This window comes from Lynx rufus, unplaced genomic scaffold (assembly GCF_022079265.1).
Source record: "Lynx rufus isolate CCGP_SWC_20201006 ecotype Redwood Valley unplaced genomic scaffold, mLynRuf1.p SCAF_20, whole genome shotgun sequence".
NCBI classification, from domain to species: domain Eukaryota; kingdom Metazoa; phylum Chordata; class Mammalia; order Carnivora; family Felidae; genus Lynx; species Lynx rufus.
The window spans coordinates 11,879,059-11,905,914 of NW_025814835.1; positions in this window are offsets into that span (position 1 = coordinate 11,879,059).

Sequence of the window (26,856 nt, forward strand, 5' to 3'; positions counted from 1 at the left end):
TGACTCGTTTCATACTGACTTCTGAGATTTTTCTGGGTGTCATATCCTCATGGGGTGGGGAGACATTATGAAGACTGTTTGATATGTGAAATATGGAACATGATCTACAGAGAGACAGGTTTATTCATGTGGCTATAGGAGAGGATCTTCTACATAATTAGAGGTCTACTACATATTTCACCTCTGTAACTAAAACAATTATCTAAACTTGTAAAACCCTCTTTGGTCATGTTTGGTAGGAACTTTCCCTGAAGGACAGAAAAAAAAAATCACTGAATGCTGGAATACTTTTATTTTACCTCATTTTAATGTATTTATACCTATTTTTTGCCTCACAAGTTGTTCTTAAGGGGAAATGAAGTCTACATTTAATTAAAAACGGCCTTTAAGGCATTTTTTTCAGAAATACTTATAAACTTGGGGCACTGTTCAGAAGAGAGTCCTTTGTGATAATTATATTCTCCATGAATGCTGATTGAACTAATTAAAAACTGCAAGTCTTATCAAGATTATTTATTGAAATCTATTTGGCAGCTTTCATTACTTTACATATCTCAGTAGTTTATGCTTTTATACTTATTTAAAAATGGTAGCAGTAATTCAAGCAAGAATGAAAGTTGAAAAATGTTTATCTGATAAGCAGATAAAACCATATCTGATCCTTTGTACTCCAAAAAAATGACTCAATGGCAAGTCTGTAGAGTATAAAATAGCTTTTAAATCACCTAGCAATTTAATTTGTATTTTGCTTTTATTATCTGGAAATGTGCATTAGGTAACAACTATTCAGCTCTCTATTTCAATTCGTTCTCATCAGTTCGCGCTAATAAATAAAAATTGTTATTAGTGGCGGTCAGGAGCGATCCATTAGGGGACTGCATATGGCAATTCTAAAAATAATTGTATTCAAAACCAAGCACTACATCAATACACTATGAATAAATGTTTAGTATTCTCCTCCCAACAAGTGCCTTCCATATTTCTCTTGTGTCACTGTTAGCTCAAGGCATAGAAATTCACCCAGGGAAATACGATCAGAGAACTAACAAAGGGAAAATATGGAGTGAAGCAGAGTGGGATTGGAATTTTAGCTCTGCTGCTTACTTGTTCTATGAACTTGAGCAAGAAAATCAGTATTTCTGAATCTCAGCATCTCATTTGCAAAATAGAGTAATAAAATACATCTTGCAAAATTATGGGAATAATGCACATCAAATGCATGGAAGGGTTCCTTAGAGGGAAAAATTCAACTCATCACCAAAGTAGAATGGTTTTAAAAAGTAAAATTATGTGCAAGTGCAATGGACTTCCTCATGTGTATGACCATTTATTGGTATTATTGGAAAGAGATTCATGCTTTAACTAGAGGGCTGGTTCAGTCAGCTTCAGGGAGCCTCAAGCTTGATATTAAGTTTTGGTCAGTGTGAATCATGCAATTGACGAAATTATTTATATTTGTGATAGAGATGTGGGTGTCATCTATTGTTGCTTTGAATATTTATTTCTCCAATTCTGCCGAAAAAAACTAACCAGAAAATTAGAAAACTTACCTTTTCATTGAGGTAATTGTGACATTTCTATTCTTATGGAAACTTGTAAAAATATGAGTCTAGAAGATGTAATTGACAAATCAAGGCACAGATGGTGAATGGTTCAGGCAGTGAGACACAAGGTAAAATAGAAAATAGGTTGGCTTGAATTCATTCTACCATATTTGTTGTTTTCAAAAAGCGCTGCAGCTGCAAAAAAAAAAATGAATTGGTTTCTTGAATATTTTGTTGACCTTACCTGTAGTCATCAGTATCACTCCATCTGTTGATTAAACATAGCTACTTATTTCCCTGTCTGCCAATTGAAAAAAAAAATGAATTATCAATTGCAGGTTCTCATGAAAATCAAATCAAAATGCCATAGAAGCAGGTTTGGTCATGTCTCAAATTCTGTGCAAGCTGTTTTTCACAATGTTAAAGATTCACCTAGAACCTTACCCTAGAGGTTTTTTGAGCAACAGACATATGTAATTTCTCAGTTAATGAAAAAGGAGCAAGAGTCTCATTTGCAGGGAGAAAACAACCACTTCAGAATCAGTTTCTGAGTTTGAGTGAAATAATCCAGTGGGAAGTTGTGGAAACTACTATCACTAACACAAACCACAGCAAATGAGAGCAAAGAGATATCTGGACAAAGTTATCTCCTGGCCACGAAATTTCTGAAGAAAGAATTTCTTTATTAAAATTGGTAAAAATTCAAGATTAAAAAAATACTCTATTGATAAATATAATCGTATTGAATTTAGTGGGATAAGGTTTTGAAAAATCACCTGAATGGAATGACCTCAGCAAAATGGCAGAATAGGTGATTTCTGACTTAAGCTTTCCTCACAGAAATACCAAAATATCCATAGACAATATGCTTCTGTGAAATTCTCAGTACCTGAGGGTGAGGTTAAAGTGCTTCCTTGGACCACAAAAACCAAGAAACACCACATTAGAAGACCAAAAAAAGAGGTTTCGCTTTGACTGCGTTGCCCTCCCTGAGGCCTGCATAGTGCCTCACTGAGAGGCTACCCCTGGGCTTACCTTTCCCCAGGGGAAAAATAGAGAGCTTCTGGTGAACATCTAGCTTCCTCAACAATATAGGATACTTCCTGGGAGCCCCACTAAGGTCTTTCCTTAAAAAGACCAGTTGTGGAATAACCAGGATGAGACCCCCAGAGATCAGTTAGAGAGGAGGAAGGGGGTGGGGCTTAGAGAAATGAGCACGTGGATCTTGGTGGATGGTGTGCTTTTGCGGTGGCACACAAACAGAAGTCCTGGCCAATGACTGCCTGTTTACAGAGCCAACGGGATGCTCTCGTCTAACTAAGGATCTTGAGTGACAGTTTTTCCTGGTTTGGGTCCCCAGTAAATGGGCCATACAGGCTGTGGAGCACAACCTACAGTTCCACCCAGATAGGAAAGCCATCAGCAACACTGCCCATCTGCTGAACATGACCTCAAGCCCCACCAGGTCAGGATGCCTGGGCTGAGACCCTGGACAGCTGAGGAGCACATCTTACAAACCCTCTGGGACAGAGAGTTTACTGAACAACCCCACTCAACTATAGAATACAACCTTTGGTCCCATTTGCCCATGATCCCATGAAGTGATCCTTGAAGCCTCAGAACCCAGCCTACGGTACTCCCTAGCAACAGAGACCAGCTTACAGCCCTGCCTCATAACAGAGAACAGCATGTGACCCTGCCCAGTTGTAGGCTATAGCCTACAGCCCCACCCAACTTAGGAGTATACCTTGAACCCACTTGATCATGAAGCACAGACCATGTCCCTATAAAATTTAAAACCCTGTCTGTGCTCATGCCAAAGGAAGAGTCAAACCAGTGGCACCATCCATCTGGGGACCATAGCCTAAGGTCCCACCCAACCAGGGATGATTGCAGAACCCAGGCTTTAGCCCCACCCAGTTGTGGTATCTAGCCAGCAGCCCTGCTCTATTAGACCCTACAAGCCTGTAACCCCAGCTAACTCCAGATTTCAGAGCCCAGGAAACCAACCTGACCAGAAAGCTCAGCCGGAGCCTCAGGTTTTCAGAGCAGAAAAGACATTTGACAAATTTCAACACCCATTTCTGATAACACATTATATAAAGAGGCAATGCACCTCAATGTATTAAAAGTCATATGTAGCAAGAACACAGCTAAGATCATACTCCATGGTAAAAGGTTGAAAGCTTTTCCTATGTGATCAGGAACAAGACAACGGTGACCATTTCGTCACTCCTATTCAATATAGTACTAGATGTCCTACCCAGAGCATGTAGGCAGGAAAAATAAATAAAAGTCATCTATATTAGAAAGGAAGAAATAAAATAGTCTATGTCTGCAGATGACACGGTCTTGTATATAGAAAACCCTAAAGACCCCGTAAAACAAACAGGGGCTCCTGGATGGCTCAGTCAGTTAAGTCTGACTCTTCATTTTGGCTCAGGTCATGATCTCATGATTCCTGAGTTCGAGCCCTGCATGGGGCTCTGCACTAACAGTGTGGGGCCTGTTTGGGATTCTGTCTCCTTCTCTCTCTGCCCCTCCCTTGCTTGCTCTCTGTATCTTTCTCAAGATAAAAACAAACAAACAAACAAATTGTTACAAATAATAACCAAATTCTATAAAGTTGCAGGATACAAAATCAACCTACAAAAATTGGTCAAGTGTCTGTACACTAATGACAAACTATCTGAAAAAGAAACAAAGAAAATAATCCCTTTTACAAAAGAATCGAGAACAAAATATTTAAGAATGAATTTAACCAAGTAGATAAAAAAACAGACATAAATTGTAAGACATTTTATGTGCATGTTTAAGAAGAATTAATATTTTTTAGGGGCGCCTGGGTGGCGCAGTCGGTTGAGCGTCCGACTTCAGCCAGGTCACGATCTCGCGGTCCATGAGTTCGAGCCCCGCGTCAGGCTCTGGGCTGATGGCTCGGAGCCTGGAGCCTGCTTCCGATTCTGTGTCTCCCTCTCTCTCTGCCCCTCCCCCGTTCATGCTCTGTCTCTCTCTGTCCCAAAAATAAATAAAAACGTTGAAAAAAAAAATTAAAAAAAAAAAAGAATTAATATTTTTTAAATGTCCATTCTACCTAAAATGATCTATAGATTCAATACAATCCCTATCAAACTTCCAATGGTATTTTTCACAGAAATAGAAACAAACAATTCTAAAATTTGTAGGAGCCACAAAGGCCCTGAACAGCCAAAGCAGTTTTGAGACAGAAGGACAAGTTGGAGGCACCACACATCCTGAGTTCAAACTACAGTTGACCCTTGAACAAGTCAGCTTTGAATTTCTTGGGTTCATTTATATACAGATATATTTTATAAAAATAGTACAGTACTGTATATGTATTTTCTCTTCTTTATGATTTTCTTACATTTTGTTTTCTCTGGCTGATTTTATTGTAAGAATACAGTATATAATCACATAACATACAAAATATGTATTGATTGATTCTGTTATCAGTAAAGCTTCTGATCTACAATAGGTGATTTGTAGGGGGCACCTGAGTGGCTCGGTTGGTTGCACGTCCAACTTTGGCTCAGGTCATGATCTCGCGGTTTGTGAGTTCAAGCCCCATGTTGGGCTCTGTACTGACAGCTCAGAGCCTGGAGTCTGCTTCGGATTCTGTGTCTCATTCTCTCCCTGCCCCTCCCCTACTTGTGCTCTGTCTCTCTCTGTCTCTCAAAGATAAATAAATGTAAAAAAAAATTGGAATAGTGATTTATAGTTAAGTTTTGAGGGAGTCAAAATTTCTACATGAATTTTCACTTGAAGAGGGGTGGTCAGCACCCCTAACGCCCTGCAATGTTCAAGGGTCACCTCTATATTACAAAGCTCTCATAATCAAAACAATATTGACACTAAAACAGACGTGTAGATCAGTGGAACAGAATCAAAAGCCCGGAAATAAACCCATGCATATACAGTCAACTAATATTTGACAAGGAAGCCAAGAAAACTCCGTGGGGAAAAATAATTTCTTTAGCAAATTGAGAGCTTTTCCAAGTAAGGAAAACTGGATATTCAAATGCAAAAGAATAAAATGGGAGCCCTATCTTATACCCCTCACGAAATGTAACTTGAAATGAATTAAAGAATTAAATATAAAATCTGTAACTATAAGCCTCCTAGAAGAAAACATAAGGAAGAGCCTCCTTGATATTTTTCCTGACAATTATGTTTTGGATGTAATCCTAAAAACACAAGCAAAACAAACAAACAAACAAAAATCAAGAAGTGGGACTACATCCAACTAAAAGGTTTCTTCACAGAAAAGAAACAATCTGCAGAATGAAAAAATGAAAAGGTAACCTATAGAATGGGAGAAAGTATTTGTAAATTATATTTCTGGTCAAGGGCCAAATATCCAAAATATACAAGGAACTCATACTGCTCTATAGCAAATAGTAATAACAGTCTAATCCAAAGGAACTAAATAGACATTTTTCCAAGGAGGACAATGCAAATGGCCAGAAGGTACATGAAAAGGTGCTCAAAGTCACCTATCATCAGGAAAATGCAAATCACAACCACAATTAGATATCTCTTCATAGCTCTTAGAATGGCTACTATCAAAGAGAGCAGGGGTAAGCGTTGGTAAGGATGTGGAGAAAAGGGAATCCTTATCAACTGTCAGTGGGAATGTAAGCTGGTCCATCCCTTATAGAAAACAGTATATAATGGAATATCACTGAGCCCTAAGAGAGGACTTCTTGCTATTTATGACAATATGGATGAACATGAAGGACAGTCGTCTAAGTGAAATAAGTCAGACAGAGAAAGACAAATACTTTATGATCTCACGTACATGTAGAATCTAATAAAGCTGAACCCATAGCGACAAAAGAATAGACTGATGGCTCCCAGAGGCTTGTATGTGTATGGTGGAGGGAATGGGAAATTGTTGGTTAAAGGGGACAGACTCAGTTGTAAGAATATGTTCTGGGCATCTAATGTGCAGCATGGTGATTATAGTTAGGATATTAAGCCGTGAACTTGAAAGTTGCTCAGAGATTGGATCTTAAATGTTTCCACCACATCAAAAACAAAAGCAACAAAACAAAACAAACAAACAAAAAAAAAAAACATGTGATGTGTTAAACCTTATTATAGTAATTTTGGGGCGCCTGGGTGGCGCAGTCGGTTAAGCGTCCGACTTCAGCCAGGTCACGATCTCGCGGTCCGTGAGTTCGAGCCCCGCGTCGGGCTCTGGGCTGATGGCTCAGAGCCTGGAGCCTGTTTCCGATTCTGTGTCTCCCTCTCTCTCTGCCCCTCCCCCGTTCATGCTCTGTCTCTCTCTGTCCCAAAAATAAATAAAAAAAACGTTGAAAAAAAAATTTAAACCTTATTATAGTAATTTTTTACAATCATGTTTATATCAAATCATCATGTTGTACATCTTAAGCTTATACAGTGTTATATACCCTAATAAATCTGGAAAAAATTACTTGAAATATTTTGTTTTCACACTAATTCAATGTATACCTTCTCCATTCCTATATACCACCTCTAAATTATAGATTTTTACCATTAGTTATAGGCCAAGAGGCTGAAATCTATTGCTTAAATGAAGGTGTGGGTGAATGCCATCTAAAACAAATAATTATCTGACCTTGGTTATCAAATTAGAGATTTCTCTTAGGTCCATGGTAAAAAAAAATTGTGTTTTTTGAAAGACTTATTTATTTATTTCAGAGAAAAAGAGGGAGTACCAGTGGGGAAGAGGGAGAGAGAGAGAATCTTAAGCAGGCTCTGTGCTCAGCAGAATCTGGTGTGGATTTGATCTCAAAACCCTGGGATCATGACCTGAGCCAAAATCAAGAGGGTTCCTTTAACCTCAAGAAGGAATTTACTATTTTCTAATAGCCAGCAACTCCAAGAACTGCCTGTCCCACTTTCTTCTTTGGTATGAATAGGAAATGCATTTATGTGTTATTATTATATCGAGGTAATGGAATATTGAAGAGTGAATGTTTTATAATGTGAGACATTTCAGCCCTATAAAGTCTAAGTAATAATGATGTGATTATTGCTTTTTTATTTGAACATTTATGTTTATATGGCTGACCCTTGCTTTGGCTATTTGGGGTATTTTGTGGTTCCATATACATTTTAGGATTATTTGTTCTAGTTCTGTAAAAAATGTTGTTGGTACTTTGATAGGGATGGCATTACATTTATGAATTGTTTCGGGTGGTACGGACATTTTAACAATATTGGGTCTTCTAATCCATGGACGCAGAATATTTTCACTTGTCTGTGTCATCCTCAATTTCTTTCATCAGTGTTTTGCAGTTTTCAGAGTAGAGGTTGTCTTTCACTTCCTTGGTTAAGTTTGTCCCTAGCTATTTACTTTTTTTCTGGAGCAGTTGTAAATGGGATTTTTTTTTCAATTTCTCTTTCAGCTACTTCATTCTTAGTATATAAAAATGCAACAGATTTCTATATATTAATTTTATATCCTGTGACTCTATTGAACTCACTTATCAGTACTAGTAGCTCTTTGGTGGAATCTTTCAGGTATCATGGTATCATGTCATTTGAAAATGGTGCAAGTTTCAATTCTTCCACACCAATTTGGATAGACGCTTATCTTGAGCCCTGAAAAATGTATGGAATTGTGGAATCGTTGTAATGTACACTTGAAACTAACACTCTGTGTTAATTATGCTTGTGTGAAAAATCTGTTTTGCCTTATATTGTACTAAGGGCATATGAGGACACAAAAATAACATTAGATCTGCCATACTGATCATCAACATCGTAAGAATTTCCATTCCATACAAATAAATTCCAATTAAAATTTCAAAAATATGTGTTTCATTTCACCTAATATCTATTTTCTTGATATAATTTGTCTGTTGAGAGGCTTCCACTGAGGATTACAACAAAAGAGCTTTATTTTATTTTTCTTGTCAGTCATTGTAAAAAAAAAATTGATGGCATTTTTTAAAAATAAACCTTCCCTGGCAGATTCTTTTTCTTTTCTCAAAATTTTATTTAAATTCAAGCTACTTAACATATAGTGTAATATAGCTGTCAGGAGTAGAATTCAGGGAGTCATCACTTACATATAACACCTAGTGCTCATCACCAGGGCCCTCCTTCATACCCATCACACTTCACACCCATTCTTAAGGCCCTACTTAATACCTTAATACCCTCCTTGAGCCCATCCCCCACCCACCTTTCCTCCATCTATCCTCAGTTTGTGCTTTATAATTAAGAGTCTCTTATGGGGGCACTTGGATGGCTCAAGTGGTAAAGCTTCTGAATCTTGTTTTCGGCTTGGGTCATGATCTCACGGTTTGTGGTATCGAGCTCCACGTCAGGCTCTACACTAAGAGTGTGGAACCTGCTTGGGATTCTCTCTCTCCCTCTCTCTATGCCCCTCCCCTGCTCATGTGTGCACACATGTTCATGCTCTCTTTCAAAAATAAAGACAAATAATTAAAATAAATAAATGCTATTCTATAATTATAGGAATAAAAAAAGTAACACACAGACACACACACACACAGACACACACACACACACACACACACACACACACACACACACACACCCAATAGTCTGGTTGTGGGCATATTTAGAGAAATACAATGCTATGGATAAAAGGGTTGGGAAACATAGTAATGTACATAGGGGTATCTGGAAAATGATAAAATGTGAAGCATTATAGACTATTCAATAAATGGCTTGCATATCTTTAGAAAACAAAGTCTATTAAAAATAAATAAGCAACAAAAAAACAAAATAGAAACACCAATAACATGCATACATATTAATTCTGGGAGGAAAAATGAAACCTAACATACTTTTAGAGAAACATTCACGTTTAAAGGCAATTTTCATGAAAAGGTGAAATCATGACCGTCATAAAGATGTAAAAGTGAACATGCGTTAAAGATTATTTAACTCATTCACTGAACAAACCAGGCAGACATTATAAATGGTTCAAGGAAATTAAAAAAATAAACATATGTATTTATCCCTTTATGTCAAATCGTTCAAAAACCATGAAGAGTTTTAGACATGGATAATCTGAAAGTGTATCGTATATAGACAACAGTTGTACAAGAGCTCAAACATGGATGACCTCGTATGGTCTAGACAGTGCAGGGTTCTGTTGAAACACGTGTTTGCCCCTCATTCTACGATGAACCGTCTGGAAGAAAGATTATTCTTAATTACACAAGGCTTTTCTCATCAGATATGTACTGAGTATTTACATAGCTGTAGCAAGAATGTAAATCTGCCACAGTTTCCTTTGCAAGTTTGTTCTGCTGCAAGTTTTATGAGGAATCTCAGATAAGCATTATAAAATTGTCTTTTGAGTTATACTCGGGCTAAGAATCCAAGCCAAGAGACTCCACCAGGTTTTACTTGTAAAAACTATACATTTAGTTAAATTCTCAAAGTCCCCAAATATCCTAAGTCTCCTGAGTCTGTCAGGAAGTGACCTTTTCTATTCACCTATAAGGCTGGGAACCCTGTAAGCCAGGTACCAGTCCAGTTGCCCAAGACGGCCGTGTGAGATTGCTCTGTAAGGTCAACCTTGGTTTCTGGAAAATCACCAGTCATGTCTAACCAAATGAACATCACTCCCAAATATGACATTCCAGGAAAATCCTTGGTTGTTAAACCAATTTTTCCAATTATATCCTAGTATAAAAGGGAACGGTTTCTTACTGTACCTCTGCAAATAACTGTATTGCTATGCAAAGTGAGACTTGAGAAGAGTTTCTCAATTCTGAGGGGAGAGGGTCAGGCAGGGAACATAAGCTATCATTTTAAAATGATTTGTTGTGGCTTACACAATCAGAAATTAATTAAATTATTTTAGGTGATAGATTGCTTAAGAAGAAAGAGGGTTTCCTAATATATCCAGAAAACAGGATACTAAAGCAACATCAACAATACTCAAAACAAAACATAAAAGCTACAGTTCATTCAATTAGTTCATTCAATTCTATGTAATTAGTCCTTATTTCACTGAATCTTGGTTTACAAGTTTTGGCAAAATTTTAACACATCTTATTGCTTCCTTTCGGACTCATTTGCACCTACGACAACACAAGCCAAATAAAATTCCTTTGCACGAACCTACACCTCTTATCACCTTTCAGATTTTGTCCTTCACTCTCTTCTTTCTCATTCTGGAATGGCCAAACCTTTTGCTTTAGGACAAAACTGCCTGCTTTTCCCTTGATAAACAAAAACCTATTTCATTATCTTCTCTACAAACTTGGACCTTTCTGCTATTATTGTTCCTAGCAGTCTCATTTATGTACACTAATTATAACTTTTAATTGAAGTAACTTCTATTTCAAAAAGAAAACTATAGAATGGACCATTGTGAACTGTCTGACACACACCAGCATCTTAATAGACTAACACAGCTCATGAACACACAAAACGCAATGTCCTTTAAACAACTTCTGAAAGAAGCAAAAATGAACATGTTCACTCGCCGACCTGCTCTGTGGTGTATAAAATAAGTTCTAAAGATAGAACTTCTTTATAATAGAGAAAAATAAAAGAAAAAACCCAAATGCATATAAACTTAAAATATTGGTTAGTGATCAACATTTCAGTATTTTATCATGCATATAAACGTCCCGGGTATCCAATAATTATCAATAAATTAACACAACATAATATCGATCCAAAGTGCTCTTGGCTAAAATCTTGGGAAAGGCTATCTAAGGTGACATTCTACACGTACAATTATATTGAAACCGTCAGAATAATAATTCAATGTGATGAAATACAAATTTCCTTTCTTCACAGGCTTAAATATTAACCAGAAGTGTGCTAATTCATTTGGTCAGTGAACCTGTATAAGTTTAGGAAGAACATACACAAGTAGAATATAAACATATGATTGTATGATACTTTAACATTGACAAATCAGGGAAGAGATTGATGTTTTTCTTAAAGTGAAAATATCAGTCCTTTTTTTTTTAAGTTTACTTATTTATTTTGAGAGAGAGAGAGAGAGAGAGAGGCAGAGAGAAAAGGAGAGAGAGAGAATCTTGAGCAGGCTCCGGACTGTCCACGCAGAGTCCAATGAGGGTTTGAACTCACTAGCTGTGAGATCATGACCTAAGCGTAAACCGAGAGTCTGTAGCTTAGCTGAGCCAAAGCAAGAGCCGGTTGCTTCACTGACTGAGCCACTCAGGCACCCCCAAAATATTAGTCTTATTTGCCAAAGATTTACCTATATTTTGTGAACTTCAATTCTAAAACCATTTGCGTTCGTTTTTGTAAACGTATATTTCTTTTCTATTATAATAAGCACATTAGGAGTAAAATTTCCTTGTTTTGTGGGTATCTTAGGAATTTTCAATTTATAATAGCACTTATTTATCTCTATGCACCAATCAGACAGAGATCCTTTAATTTTAGAGACGTTACAATTTAATTTATAAGGAGCATTTGAAAATAGGAAAATAGTAATTGGTCACACAGTGAAAGGTAAAGGTCTTTATGAAACACAGACATTTAGACATACAAATCCAGACAGAAAGAGTCTGTAATTTCAATTCTAAAACTTCGGCCATGGGTAAAGATGAAATACAGAAACACAAAAATTCACCAGTTTAACCTATGAAAATGGTGTTTTCCCTTCCCGGTGGGCACAAATTCTTAACTGTTTTAAGATCAAAATAGAACAATATACAAACAAACAAAAGAGAACATGCTAATGAACCAGATTCATTTTCATTTCCCATCCATCAGACCTCTTTATAAATCATTAATCCATTTCCAGAGACCACAAAATAGTCAAACTACAAAACCCTACTTCCCATCAAAGAAAAGGCATATGTATGGAGAGTTGGAAAACAGTTGCAGAAAGGAAACATGGCTAGAACTGGATAACCCAAAAAGGAGTGCTCTAGGAGACAATGAATTTTTGGAAATTAGTTCAAAGGTAAAGAAAGGCTAGAGTCAGGGGGCCTGAAGGGAACTTAGAGTGCTTTGGTTTCTATTACAATGCGACTTATCTCTCCTTTCTTAATATGGACAAGGCTTTCTCGGTGTCATATAATTCAGAAACTATAAAGAAACGACAAAAAAATGTGCCCTATGAAAATATAATGTATCTGAATAACCAAAGACAACATAATTAAATTTGAAGGATTAGTATATGATTAATATTATAAAGTATGTATATATATATATATATATATATATATATATATAAATACACACACACACACCTTTGGATAATCCATATATGGATTACATATATATAATCCATAGATTTATATCTGCATATTCTAAATATAAGTATAAAATATTATATAAAGCATGCATATAGGGTACATATAGTCATGACACTCATGTTATTAACAATTCATATTATAAATTTTTTTTTAACGTTTATTTTTGAGACAGAGAGAAACAGAGCATGAATGGGGGAGGGTCAGAGAGAGAGGGAGACACAGAATCTGAAACAGGCCCCAGGCTCTGAGCTGTCAGCACAGAGCCCGACGCGGGGCTAGAACTCACAGACCGCGAGATCATGACCTGAGCCGAAGTCGGACACTTAACCGACCGAGCCACCCAGGCTCCCCAACAATTCATATTATAAAACTCATGCAATTAAAATACAACAATCCGAAGAAATGAGTAATAGCCACATAGGAAATGAACAGTAAATAAAATGCAAATTTAGAAAGTTCCTTAATCTCACTACTCATCATTAAAAGCAAATTAAAGCACAACAAAGGTAGGATTTTTTCTTTCCAGAATTAAATATAATGATAAGATTCTCTAATATCCACATGCAATATTGGGGTGATTCTTCTACTTGTAGAGAAGGATTTAGCACATCTATTCAACCTTAACATGTGCATACTCAGTTGCTAGAGCAAAGTTGCTTATAGAAAATAAATACTTTCACTTTTTATTCTCTTAAAATTTTCTGTCATCTTGTTTTCAAAAAATAATATATATATATACATACATATATATTCATTTTGACATGAAAAATACTAATACTAATAAAATACTAGCAGAATGAGAGTGTGAGAATTACTAACATTGGGTACAGCCAGCTCCAAGTATGAAGGTTTCCAAATGCAAGTCTTACTTATACACTTTTCAGCTGTCGTTATTTAGAACATTACTTGCATCATTGTAACTATACCTGAACTTATGAAAAGGAGGGTTCTAGCTATTATTGTATTATATATTCTTATAATTAAAAAAAATAAAGTCCAATTAAAATTTTTAAATTATTTATAATAGGAATTCATCCGACTATAATCCCTTGTTCTCTTCATTTAGGAGATATTTGAGAGTTAACTGACCCATCTTAAAAACCAAAAACACGTCTGAAGCAGGTACTAATGCTGAGATGTTTGGCTATCTGAAACACACTCCCTAAGGCTACTATTTTCCAAGGGATTCAGAAGGAAATTTGTAGAATTCTTTTCCATCACAACACATTACATTTATTTCATCCACTATACCAGAAACAATGGACTGCTTTTCTTAGTACACTAATCCTTTTTTCGTCTTTGTTGCCTTCTCAAAACAAAACAAAACAAAACAAAACAAAAAAACCAACAAACCATATGTAAGTAGCCAGAATGTCATATCGATTCTAGGTTGTGTAGAAGTCCAGCTTTGAAGAGAAGGCCTAAGTGAGAACTGGAAGGCGAAGGACTGTAGTAGATGTAAGAGGTCAACTTACTTGGCAACCATGTTTCTAAACAGCCCTTGAATTCCACCCCCACTCCAAGAAATCTGGTGAAACATCTGGTGTGACCACCTCAGGTCCAACGAATAAAAGGCAGAAATCAAGAATTAAAAACAAAACAAAACAGGACAGTAAGTCAAACCTTAAAGAGAAGTATAGATATGGTAAAATCTATTCTGTCTTCTATGTGTTGTTTGCATATCAAGGGAGGAATTAAAAATTCATGCCCTGCTTGTTGAAGGGTGTTTATGTTCTGGTACTACTAGATAAAATTCACTTATTTCTTACTTCTTCTAGAAAACCTGCCTTTTCTTTTTCATTTTTTTTTTGAAGATGTGAAATAAAGTCACCTTTTTTGAGACTTCCAACCACAACATAAGAGAAGTCATCCCTAAGGAAAACTCCTCATTTTCAAAAGAAGCCTACCATTGAAATGTTATCCTTTTTGCAATAAACCATTGACAGCACCTGAAGTGTAAAATGGCATTCAAAGAATAGTTCAAGAGAACAGACTATGTTTGGGCTTAACATAGATGCATTTCAGTAAGATTATCAGAAATCTTCAAACGGTGATATTACAACTTACAGCTTTAATTATATGGAGACATAAAAGTCCAGGTCATCTGTTCAAGCAGTGCTGGGAAATAGTGACAGTTCCCATTTGAAACAATGATGAATACTTTGGGAAAAAAAATGAGGAAAATAGGGCAGATATTTGGTAGGTGAAAAGACAGTGTTTTCTTGGGGGATGGCTACGGATGATGTTTGAAAGTCGTTCCCTACAAGCAATTCCTACCCTTCAAGATGGGGCTTTTTATGAGAAAATCAGCTTAATTTAACATCTCCCAAGCACTATGAAAGGGAAAGTTTCATTTACACAAACCAAAAACAAAATTCAAATTGCCAGTTCTTAAATTAGGCAACTCTCCAACCCAGCTAACAAAATAAACAAAATAAAATTCAACTGATGAATGGATAAAGAAATTGTGGTTTATATACACAATGGAATACTACTTGGCAATGAGAAAGAATAAAATATGGCCCTTTGTAGCAATGTGGATGGAACGGGAGAGTGTTCTGCTGAGTGAAATAAGCCATACAGAGAAACACAGATTTTGTATGTTTTTACTCTTATGTGGATCCTGAGAAATTTAACAGAAGATCATGGGCGAGGGAAAGGAAAAAAAAAGTTAGAGAGGGAGAGACCCAAACCATAAGAGATTCTTAAAAACTGAGAATAAACTGAGGGTTGATTGGAGGGTGGGAGGAAGGGGATAGTGGGTGATGGGCATTGAGGAGGGCACCTGTTGGGATGAGCACTGGGTGTTGTATGGAAACCAATTGACAATAAATTTCATATTAAAAATTTTTTAAATAAAATAAATAAAATAAAATAAAATAAAATAAAATAAAATAAAATAAAATAAAATAAAATAAAATAAAATAAAATAAAATCTTCTCCAATTGAAGCTGGCTAACGTGTCCCCTCTCTGGCTTGTTCTCTTTCTTGCTTTTACTCAGTTTGGAATCAAGTCGCTTTACTCGTCTTGGGCATTATACTTCTTTTGTGTCCTGAAATCTCTCTCTTTTTTTTTTCCTGTCAGTAAGCAAGTCTGATTCAGAAATCGAAAGGTCAATATCTTGAACGAATCTTTTTTTTTCCCCAATACACTTTGACAATTTTATTATCTTTTTTCTTATCCAGTATAAAAGTATGTGTCTCATAACTGCTGTTGTGAAATGTACAGCTTCTTGGTGAATCTTGCCTGAATGAAAGGCCAATCCAAATAAACTAATATAACAATACTTATCCAGGAAGTAAAACAAAGGGATGGAAATGGCTGTCAATTACATCATTCCATATGAGTAGCTAAAGCTGTAACAAAGTATTTTCTTTCCTTAGCATCTGTTCTTGGGTAACAGATGACGCACACCTACTTTCAGAAACAAACTAGTGACTAATACATGTGTAGAAGGAAATAAAAAATGAAATGAAAGAAAATAAATGAAAAAGGAAGTCATGAGTAAATAGCAAGTCATGTGCGGGTACTGAAATGTTTATCCATGTGGCTATGTTTCCAGATAATGATAGCTACACATAATTCGCATATTTTGGTTCTCCAACACATTACTGTAGGTAAATATAAATTGATTTTACTGTATTCTCCTGTCTGTCCTTTAGTTAATTTCAACTATCCCTTATTGGAAAAGATATTTATTGCTTCCCCATATTGGTCAGTAACCTTTTCCTTAATTAGGGGCATGTGATTTGTTCTGGCCAATGGATTTGGAGGAGTGGTCTGTGTCACTTTTGGATCTTTGCATTTAGGATTTTTTGATCACCTTCCGTTTCTTTCTCTTTCTGCTTCTGTGACAGTGGGAGGTCTCTCTCCAGATCATGCAGCTACGAGAGAGTGACACCTCTCTCAGTCTGGGTCCCTGATTGATATATGGATCAGACCGCCCACCATCCCGAATGTCACATATAACATGAGTACAAAATAAAACCTCAATTTTGGGATTGATTTGTACCACCTGCACTTCTACCTATTCTGACTAATACGCCTTTTGAATCTAATAAATTAAAGATAATTATATCGAAACTACACATTAACGTAAGCCCCATTCCTATGTCCCCTTCTACCTAAGAAATTATTCTATTTGAAAGACATTTTAGCTTCACATAAAAATATTGCTTCTGCTACCCCTCCATACTATCTTCTATTTTATATTTTATTATGATCTTCTGACTAATGACTGAATTGTTGTTTCTCATTCGCAGCACTTTATTTCATTCTATAATGAACAGCTTCTTTGGAATCTTTTATTTCCTTAACCTCCTCATTTCTATCAGTTTTCACTCCCTTTCTACTCTAGCCTCCTACCATCTTGAATACTAACACTTGGCATCACCTGAAACACCTCTGCTTCTAAAATATTATTATGTCCATTCTTGTAATATACCCTCCAAACCTTCTGCTCCTCATATCTCTTTATTGTAATTACAATGACTTTTTTTTTAATTTTTAAGATTATTTATTTAGAGAGAGACAAAGACAGCACAAGCAGGAAAGGGGCAGAGAGAGAGAGAGAGAGACAGAGGGAGAATCCCAAGCAGGATCCTCACTGTTCGCACAGAGCCCAACATGGGACTCAAACACTCAAAACTGTGAGATCATGACCTAAGCAGAAATCAAGAGTAGGACACTGAACTGACTGAGCTACCCAGGTGCCCCTCATTACAATGTTTTTTTTTTTAAATATGAAATTTATTGTCAAATCGGTTTCCATACATCACCCAGTGCTCATCCCAGCAGGTGCCCTCCTCAAGGCCGCCCATCACCCACTTTCCTCTCCCTCCCACCCCCAATCAATCCTCAGTTTATTCTCAGTTTTTAAGAGTCTCTTATGGTTTGGCTTCCTCCCTAATTTTTTTTCCTTCCCCTCCCCCATGGTCTTCTGTTAAGTTTCTCAGGATCCACATAAGAGTGAAAACATATGGCATCTGTCTTTCTCTGTATGGCTTATTTCACTTAGCAGAACACTCTCCAGTTCCATCTACATTGCTACAAATGGCCAGATTTCGTTCTTTCTCATCGCCAAGTAGTACTCCATTGTATATATAAACCACATCTTCTTTATCCATTCGTCAGTTGATGGACATTTAGGCTCTTTCCATAATTTGGCTATTGTTGAGAGTGCTGCTATAAACATTGGGGTACAAGTGCCCCTATGCATCAGTACTCCTGTATCCCTTGTGTAAACTCCTAGCAGTGCTATTGCCAGGTCATAGGGTAGATCTACTTTTAATTTTTTGAGGAACCTCCACACTGTTTTCCAGAGAGGCTGCACCAGTTTGCATTCCCAACAGTGCAAGAGGGTTCCCGTTTCTCCACATCCTTTCCTGCATCTATAGTCTCCCGAAAAACAAATAATCCAGTGAAGAAATGGGCAGAAAACATGAATAGACACTTCTCTAAAGAAGACATCCAGATGGCCAACAGGCACATGAAAAGATGCTCAACGTCGCTCCTCATCAGGGATATACAAATCAAAACCACACTGAGATATCACCTCACGCCAGTCAGAGTGGCTAAAATGTACAATGGCTTTTAAAAATATCCAAACCTTCTACCCTTAGACTTATGTCATTTCCTCCTACTAACAAGTTCTTTACCTCTTTACCTAATTTTCTGTTCAGCTAAGATATCAAGGTCAATCTCTTCAAATTGTTTGCCAGATCAGATAGATATTCTACTAATGAAATAGAGAAATGAATAACATCAACTCAATAAACAAGGTGAACGGTAGACTAGACAGATAGAAAAAAGATAATTGGTGAACCACAAGTTGATATTTTTATTTGTTTAAAATCATTTTGACCACTGGGGTACCTGGGTGGCTCAGTCAGTTAAGCAACCTGACATCGGCTTAGGTCATGATCTCACAGGTCATGGGTTCAAGCCCTGCATCAGGCTCTGTGCTGACAGCTTAGAACCTGGAGTCAGCTTCGGGATTCTGTGTCTCCCTCTCTCTCTGCTCCCTCCCCACTCATGCTCTGTCTCTCTTGCTCTCAAAAATAAATAAATTACTATATTATATATCATATCAAATGTGATATACTGTTACATAGTGACAAGTGATATGAAGAAACACAAGGTCCTAAGAAAGAATAACATAAGCAAAGAGAAACATTCGGATTAGAGTGGTTTTGGGAATCTCTCTGGGAAGCAATACAGAAGTACATATAAATGAGGTGTTGGATACAGGAATGCAAAGTTCTGGGAAAAGAATATTCCAGGTGGAGGAAGCAATAAGAGCAAAGGTCCGGAAGCATTGAGGAAAGGGCAATATACAATTAATTGAAAAATTAGGGAGGTATTTCATTTCCTAATCAAAAAAGTAAGATGTTCAAACATTGCTAGGTTGTATCCCTTTTCCCATGAAAAGTGTTCTTGACATGATTGCTCAAATTACCCAGACATACGTGTTCTTGTTTGCACGCCACATCATCCTTCACAGTCTCCAGATGCACCTAGTATATTTTGCCCTGCCCTGCACTTCCAACCGTCCTTAAACCGACCCCGAGGAATCTCCATGCTGCCACTGTTGGAGGTGCCTTAGATGACATCCTCATGTCAATATAAAAAGTGCTCAGGCTGTCAGACAGCACTCACGCTTCACAGGAATAGTGACTCTCTTCTTGACATTCTAAGCTGTGCTTTGTTAGGCTCTGAGTCAACCTGCTAAGCCAAAGACTTCATGCTCCACATCCTGTTCTCCCAGCCTATAACCCCAAACGGTGACACACTGATACCAGCAACACACACACACACACACACACACACACACACACACACACACACACCCTATCCTCCAAAGCAAATATCTGTATTTCCACAGAGTGCAATCTTTATTCTTTCAAAGCAGAAAACGAGAACAAAACAACACTGTAAACCACATCCTGCAAAATCAAAACAATAGATCTTCCCAATTTTAACAAAACAATGTAGACAACCAATTCAGAAATACATAATTCAGCTTGAACAAAAGGCTGATAACTTACGATTTCTTTAAAGTAAAACGTGCAGCAGTCTTGCCTAAAGGTGAATCGAAGTGGCCACAACCGGTACTGGAAAAATTCCTGCAGCAAAATTCAGATGATAACTTGGCTTCCATCGCTCATAATTTCAGGGATTAAAATTAGAAAAATAAGTGAGTTCCAAACTAAGTCAAGACACAATTTCTATGAACTTATCTTCGTGTGTGTGTGTGTGTGTGTGTGTGTGTGTGTGTCTTACTTAATACAATACCTAGCATGATACAGGTAATCAGTAATTGGGTATTAATTGTTTAAATGGGAAGAAGCAAAAAATAATAACTACAGTTTATTTACTCTCTTAGTGTAAATAGTATGTTGGAGGTAAAACCCAAACTTTGAATATTACCACAGAGGCATCTTAGTTTAATATCTGCAGATAGGTCTTCAAAGATTTCCACTTTCTATGTCACAATGATGCTTTGATAGAGATTTGTTGTTTATCAAAGTTGCAGAGCGATTTCAAGTGGGGTGGATGTCAGCTTTTTTCTATAAATGAGCTTTCAGGTTAAAGTCATTTGCTTTGGAATCATTCCAATTGCAAGAGTGCCATGTGAAAAATGTATGAGTAAATGACTCTTGAATTTGTAGAAGGACCTAAGCTTACGTGTTTTTATCTCCCATTCCCGGGCCTTTGTCATTTGCTGCCCTGTGGACAGTAGCTCAGCTAGCTTTCAAAGATCTCTCTTTTGAAATCTCAAGGATTTCTTCATTAATCTTCCCCACAGCCCCCAAACACTTTTTACTACGCCCCCCTTGCCTAGTTGAATGGAATCAGGTGTACTGTTTTTTTTTTTTCGATCATCCTGGCCCTTCTCTGTTGCATCTATTTCAGATATGAGATAATATTTGTTTTAGCTCAAATCTCCAAAACTATCAAAGTCAACATTCAGGTCTTAGTCATCCTTAAACAAGCCATAAAAGAGCAAAACTTGCTTTCAAATACTGCATACGGGTTCATTTTTTTAAATGGTACATTTAAAATGTGATGATTTGTCATTGAAATGTAACATATTTATACACAAATGGAGGAATGTGTTTATACAACTTCTTTTTTGCTCTTCTAGAAGTGCTGTGCTCTGAAAGTAATCTTTTCAGAGAGACCGATTTATTTCTTTAAATGTCATGTGGATACACTACTAAGGAGATCTGGATGGGACACAGACATCTTTTATCCCCCCACTCCATTTAGGAGGATAAACTAGGGGAAAGTTTTTGAAAATTTTCCATTTGAAAAATTGGTATGCTCTAGGGATTTCTTGGAATATTTTATTTGATGTTTAATCTGTTGCCTTTCCTCTCAGGTCACCAGCACCTTCTATCTTACCTAATTGATAAGGACCTGCTTTTTTCCCCTAACTTTCGGAAGGTGTTCTGTCAGCGGCAAAATCTTAGAGTGAGTAAAACCCACTTTCCCTCATCAGTGCTCCCCAGTTATAGTTCCACATGCTGCTTCATATTAGAGACATTTCATGAGCTACAGACATTTCCAATCAATCTATGAACTCAAGATTGGAAACTGCAATTTAGTTATCTTTGCTTTTCCCACAGGCTCAGGCATGTAAATAAATAGCAGAATTGAACTGAATCTTGTAGAATTGAATTGAATCTTTGTCCGCACGTCTCACGATTCCAAGTGACCTTTGAACACCAGGAGCCATCTATGGGGGCTCAGAAAGACGGAAGAGAGTTAATGGATGGAAGAGAGTTAATGGATGTTTTTACTGTTTTGAATGCACAAATCTGTAAATCTCAGTTAAAGGAATCTAAGAATCAAGTTAATCTCAGTTAAAGGAATCTAGAAAATAGGAGTTGAAAGTGAATTCAGAGGGCATTAGTAATAACATTTTTAAATGTTTATTTATTCTGAGAGAGACAGAGGGAGGGGTACAGGTGGAGGGAGAGAGAGAATCCCAGGCAGGCTCTACACTGTCAACACAGCGACATACAGGGGACTGGAACTCATGAACTGTGAGATCATGACCTGAGCCGAGATCGAGAGTGCTACAGTTAACTGACTGAGCCACCCAATCATAACTAATTTTTAAGAGCAGCTAAAAAATACACTGAATACTTTGTACCAGGCCGTGGCCTAAACCCTAACTCATTTAAGAGCAGACTTATAAGTGGTGATCTTATTACGTCCATTTCATAGATGGGAGTACTGACGCTAAGCAACTTACCCACGCCAGTATCTCCCAGGACTCTATCCAGGGTGTAAATCCAGGCGCTCAGACTCGGAAGCTCTTACTCTTTACCTGTCGTTCCATTCTCTCCTGTCTTTCAGGGAAATTCAGTTGAAAGAGATTAAATGTATAATTGCACTAGTTTTAAATTGCAGATTTTAACAATTCGCAAAAGTATACATGATCTTTGCTTATATATTTTAAGAAGATTTCTGTTTAAAAAATATGTGTATTGAGATTGTTAGATGGTGAGGGGCCTGAAGATTGTGGTTTTAATAGTGGAAATTGAATATGCAAGTAAATGGGCGAAATCTGCTGAAGACGCCGGCTGGAGGAGCCCAGCTTCTAAATACACGGTATTCTAAATGCCCTTCACGTGAACGTTATTGAGAGCACGGGCCTGACGGTTACATCCCCTGGTTCTGCCACTTGCCATGCTGTCTGATATTCTTTCCTTTCTTAACAAACTGCTCTAATCCTGTCTGTATTTTTTTTAAGTTTACTTATTTATTCTGATTCTGAGAGAGAGAGAGAGAGAGAGAGAGAGAGAGTCAGTGAGGGGCAGAGAGAGAAAGGAAGTGAGAGAGAATCCCAGGCAGGCTCAGGGCCATCAGCGCAGGGTCCGATGGGGGGCTCAAACTCACCAACCATATCAGGACCTGAACCGAAGTCAAGAGTTAGGTGTTTAACTGACTGAGCCACCCAGGCGCCCCTAATCCTTGTCACTGAATGAGACGCTAAAACCTTAAGACACTTCTCTACCCAAATGCAATGATTTCCTGAGTATAGTTGGCCCCTTACTCAATGGCATGTGAAACTCAATGTCAAACGTTAACCCCTGTCTTCTACAAAAATAAATGTGTATGTGTGCATTTATAAATATCTCAACTTTTGTAAAATCTAAAAGTTTCCTTATTTTAACCTCGCTTCCTGAAATCATCTAAACATTCGCTTTAGCTTTTCCTCAACCTCCCACCACGGAAGGCAGTTTCTCAAAGTGTTGTTACCCGTTCTCCCCTGCTCCAGGCTCACCAGGTGCCCCCATTAAACTGCAGGTTCCTGGCTCTTACCTAACGGCTTCATCACCCTTTCCAAGTTGGAGCCTAGGAAGCTGGCAGGTAGAATGTATGAATGAGAGTGAATTAACCAATTAATTAATTAACTAATCCATTAGTGATATTTCATGGATATATACTTATCCTAAAAACTATTGGTTTATGTAAAATAAATATGTACATCGTATTACATACACATAAAATTTCTTTGAAAGAAAAGGAAATCTTAAATACCATTAAAATGAAAGCCAATAAAAATTGAGACAAATAAATAAGACAAAGTCATTCTCATGCAAAAATCTTTGCCATAAATCTTCTCTTTTCCCCGTTACTCATATCTTCGAGGGAAAAGAGCATTATTTTTCTACCCAGATCACTACAACTTCTATTCCGGTAAAGCATCTCTGACCTGGTTTCTGCTTCCTCTCTAGTACTGAGGATGTGATTTGGAAATTGTCATCGTAAGTGTTCAGTTATTTATTCCTCCTTTATTTGTTGGGCCTAACTCCTTATCTTCAGTAAAATTTTTAAAGTTCTCTGCGAAGTTTTCTAAACACGGACATTTTCATGTTTTCTCTTGTTGAAGTAACTGTTGACTCTCTCTCTTCTCTTCTAACCTCCAACTATCTTGAGCAGGTAACAGCATAAGTGATCAATCAGAACTTGTCGCCACCATATCTACAACGTCTCATGCAAGTGTGTATGGTGAAGTGGAACGTGTGTATGAGCAATAATTCACTGTCCTCAGAGGTTGTTTGGTTTAATTTAGGCTACACGATCTTGGTCAAGGCATTCAAATAGCTGCCCTTCCGTAAGGTCATCATCTCATACAGCGGAAGTACACCTAAAGGCCATAATATGCTTGAATTAAACGAGTTAATGCTACAGCAAGTATTTGGCAAAGTGTCAAGCTGCATATAAAACTTTAGTTCATTTAGGGACCCCTGGGTGGCTGTCGGTTGAGTGTCCGACTCTCAATCTCAGCTCAGGTCACGATCTCAGGGTTCGTGAGCTGGAGCCCCACGTTGGGCTCTGCACTTACAGCGTGGAAACTGCTTGGGATTCTGTCTCTCCTTCTCCCTGCCCCTCCTACACTTGTGCTCTCTCTCTTTCTTAGAATAAATGAATAAACTAAAAAAAAGAAAAAAACCTTTAATTAACTTAAACTTATGCTTGTTTGCATAATCTACTCATATTAATAAAAAATGACCAAGAAAAAATTACCTATTTCATAACTAATAAAGCTCCAGAATTAGAAAATAGTATTATCGTAATTGTAGTACACTTGTGTGTAAACATCTAATTATATAGAGACTACCTCAAATACATAGGCACAGAGAGAACACCAACATTTTGCATGTCTGTATCCAGGAATTTAATATATATGAATCTCATTTACTCAGTGGCATTACTATTTGAATTTTCAAAATGTAAACATTAGGAAACAATGACTTTCACATTGATGAGGGTGGGTAATTATGGGATTCCGACCCAAGGATTTGAATAAAGGGGTAAAGGGTGAGGCTCAATTCGACAAGGGCCAAATTTTGCGTCCACGGCCATCTGCTGTGAAAGCTCCCACAAGTCTCCACTACATCATTTCCACAAACTCAAGCTTTGGCTCTCTTGTGTAGTGTGGATTGCTTTGTGTGTTTTCTTTGTTGTTGTTGCTTAAATCAATATCACTTTAGACTACAAGAGAATTTAGAGTTCAAGGATTTTCTCTCTTTCCATTTCTTTGCTTTTTCTAGTGCTTCAAATAGTCAGATTTATATTCAATCATGTCTCTGACTAAACGGACTAAGCTGATCCCTGGGGACAAATAGGGTCACTTATCTTGTACAAAATGTATTCTCTGGCTTTTGTCTTTCTTCTTGCAAACTAAGTAGTAAATAATACAAAGCATATTGAATTGCTGTTTTTTTGAAGATCGGCTCATATGTTAAAAAATATTCTCTAATAATGCATTTTAATAATTACACCACATAATGATATATTTTTATATAATGAATATCGGTGAGTATTGACTTTTCAGTAGTGGAAATCAACTGTATATATCAATGAAGAGCATGAATATACAAATATTTATTTAGTGTCTTAAGAAAAACTCTCTGAATTCCACACCATAATTTAAGAAGCCATTTTAAATGTATTTAGTGTTTACAACTTATTAGTCCAGGCAGGCACCTCTCCACTCCAGGAATATAAACTTAAGAGTACTGCTGTCGTAATGTTAAAACAAGTTTTATTTTTATCTTCTGACACCACAGATATTAAACAGTTTTAGAAAATTACAAAGTGTTTAGGAGAAATAAATCATCTATGTCCTATGGTCTGTTCCTAAGAGATAACCCGTCTCAAGTATTCACACCACATCTTGCAGTTCCTGGCTCTAACACGATCCACAGTCATTAACTATTAGGAGGTTGTATTCTGTACGTATCTTTTCGAAAATAAGACATGATATACTCTGGGTTAGCGTGGCACTTAAAAAACTACTTTCCTCTCTAATCATTGAAGGGACATTTGAGCAAAATGTTTAATTTTGTATTTCTGCCCACGTTACATAGGCAGCATTGTAATAAGCCACATGACTGGATTTTTGCCAAAAAACCATAAAATGTCGGGCTTAAAGCCTATAGATAGGTACAACGATTCATGATAAATTATTTTCCATTTGAAGAAAGATACCAAGTGAATAGTTTTATGGTTTTTGACTTTAAACTTGGCATGATTGAATGAGCTTCCCCCACTGATCAAAGAACCATAATTCCACTCTATAGCTAAGGTGCCATATTAGTGAATCACTCTGAAAGCCAAAAAAAAAAAAAAAAGTACCAAGTGTGCTCTGTGACATGCATCACGTGTCCTGGATTGCCTTTGTATGTCTCATAGTGACTCATTTTCATCTGCAAAGTAAAGATTGCTCTGAAATTTAATCTCAAAAACTGATTTATTCAAGGATGTGATACATAGGAAAGAGCACAGCTTTTGGAGTCCAGATAAAACCTCGGGCTTACCACTTAATAGTGATAATGCTTTGTGTACTTCATTTAATTTTGTATTGGCCTAAGTGGAAAAATAATTTACAAGGTATTGTAGTAAAAATACTTTAAAGCATACCTTTAAAGCAATGCTTTTCACCGTCTAGTTTTGCATTTATGGGTGGCTGGTGAATCCTTTCCCTTACTTCTTCCATATTCCTCAAATACTATATCATGTGTATTATTTTACGTTTCTTTTGCTGTCAGTTTAATGTAGCATTTGTAGTGAAAATGAAGGCTAGTTTCCTCTACTTTTTTCTCTAAATTTTATTGTAAAACTATGGCCTCATAATCTGGTTATTGTAGACCTAGATCTATTGGTCTTGTCACCATATGCATTTGTCAGTAATCTCTAACTCCTCAAATAATGCTATAATTCTTTTAGCAACCCAGACATCACCATAAAACATTAAAGAATAAACTCCCACCTTATAAAAAGATCTTCTGGAAGGTAGACTCAACAGTAATGTATCTGAACTCAACATCTGAAATCTCTGTTTATGGCCTCAATAAAATTAGAGCTTTACAAAATGGGGCGGGGGGAGGGAGGAGAAACAATGCATTTCTTTTATGCACAAAGGCAGTGTTTATCATTTGGTCATTTTAGTCTGGGGATATAATTTATAGCTCTGTTCTTTTTGACCAGCATAGCCAGTTCATTAGCTGTTCTGCTGTTTCTAAGGATTCTCTAGAGTCAAAGGGTA